The sequence below is a fragment of the Camellia sinensis genome, chromosome 13, assembly GCF_055761805.1.
Source record: "Camellia sinensis isolate YWXY chromosome 13, ASM5576180v1, whole genome shotgun sequence".
Classification (NCBI taxonomy): Eukaryota; Viridiplantae; Streptophyta; class Magnoliopsida; order Ericales; family Theaceae; genus Camellia; species Camellia sinensis.
The window spans coordinates 100,254,149-100,256,031 of NC_138973.1; the positions used below are offsets into that span (position 1 = coordinate 100,254,149).

At 36.1% G+C, this 1,883-nt stretch overlaps 1 long non-coding RNA gene across 1 annotated transcript; it reads left to right on the plus strand.

Moving 5' to 3' along the window:
• The first annotated feature begins 295 nt into the window (after positions 1-295).
• LOC114317259 (uncharacterized) lies at positions 296-1,002 on the plus strand. Its single transcript, XR_003648466.2, has 3 exons — positions 296-480; positions 576-644; positions 734-1,002. It is a non-coding gene; the product is annotated as an uncharacterized LOC114317259 (long non-coding RNA).
• The last annotated feature ends 881 nt before the right edge of the window (positions 1,003-1,883 follow it).

A 1,883-nucleotide genomic window follows, 5' to 3' on the forward strand; every position in this document is an offset into this window, starting at 1 on the left:
GACCCAAATGCCATCTTTGTTTTTAAGTTCCGGACCCATTTTGGAAGAGGCAAATCTACTGGTTTTGGCTTGATTTATGATTCTATTGAGAATGTAAAGAAATACGAGCCATAATTTACTTTTTTTTTCTTCATATATCATTCATGGGCTTTGAGAAAAATATTTGGTTCCGTCATTGATCTTCTACTCCCCTAATTGCTAATTATATCCGGATTGCGAATCATATATCATTCATGTTCAATTTTACAATTAAGAAAATTTGCAAAATCCTTTCAGATTTTGTGTTGGGGTGAATTTACCTGAAAATATAATCTGTGTGATTGATCCATATGAGTCACAGGCTTAATGATGTGTCTCATTTTATTGTTCATGTTATTTCTTTTTTCAGGTTGATCTGCTCAGAGGTCAGAAATCAGATAAAGTTGATGTCACATTACAACCAGAAGAGTTGGAAGTAATGAACAATGTCTTGCATGCAAAGTAAGTCCGAGTCCTCATAGTTTGTTTAGTGTCAGTATCAGTATCAGTACATTAGCTACAAGGCGCTTAATTCATATTTATTTTGCATTTCACAGGTATGAGGAAGCAAGGAGGAGGAGAAGCTGCGTAGTTAGCGGGAGGATTTCAGTGACATGGTTGCCGAGGTGTGCATCCCTCACAATCTTTCTGATTTTGTACTTGTTTTAATTAGTATTTATGGACAATTTTGTTCTGATGAGGTGGAATTTTTCAGAATGAGAAGAAGAGGAAACGAAAAATGCAGGAAAAGGATGGAAAGTCGAAGAAAAAGGATTTCAAGTTCTAGGACGTGCTGCTGGTTTTGTGATCGAAATGTTAGAATGCCAGATCCATTATGCTTTTCTTAGGCACCTCTAAATTTTTATCATTCGGAATCATAATTGTTGTGTGTCCATTGCCAAAAATGTAGTCCCATTCCATGGCACCAAACACAGCCTCTGTGTTATGGGTTTGGTTAATGAGAAATTTGTTGGTGATTTTATATGCTGCTACTTTCTATTTCCCCATTGCTTAGGATGGAAAATATGTTACATATCAAAGTTGCTTGATGGATTTCATGTTCCTGGTGTGAATGCATGCTTTTCCTTGAGGCCAGATAACCTGAATCATAGTTGAGACCAACAATTCTGAATGAAAATAATTTTTAGAAATGCAGGAAAACAATTGTATACGCAGCTCATAATTTTTAGAAATACAGGAAAACAATTCTGAATGAAAATAATTTTTTTAGTTATTTTTCATTTAATACAGGCCATTTTCATATTTTTAATAATTTTATTATAGTTTTTTTTTTTTTTGAGACGGCAGCACACACACCGTATCAAAAAGAAAAATAGAACCAGGGTTTTTTGCAACGGCAGTAATACTATCGCAAAAGATAGGGCATTTGTTGAAAATGAAGTTTTTTAGCGACGGTGTCATTTGCCGTCGCCAATAGTACTTTAGCGACGGCATCAAGTGCTGTCTCAAATAACCCTTTAGCGACGGTATTTGTGCCGTCGCAAATAACCCTTTTAGTGACGGCAACAGAGTGCCGTATCAAAAAAACTCAGATTTTCATGCATTAATGGCGACAACATTTTTCTATCACAAAAAGGCATTTTTGCCGTCGCCTTTTTTTTATGACGATGTTATACCATCGCTAAAACCCTTTTGCAACCCCCTTTGTTGCGACCCCCCATTTACCATCGCAAAAGGCCAGTTACCATCGCAAAAAACCTTTTGAGACGGCGTTTTGAGTATTTGCGACGACATTTTACCGTCGCAAAAAAGTAATTTTTTTGTAGTGATACATATTTTGTGCACAATAACCAATGCATATTCGATGCAATATGTTCAATGAAGAAACGCGCGTCTCAACAAGA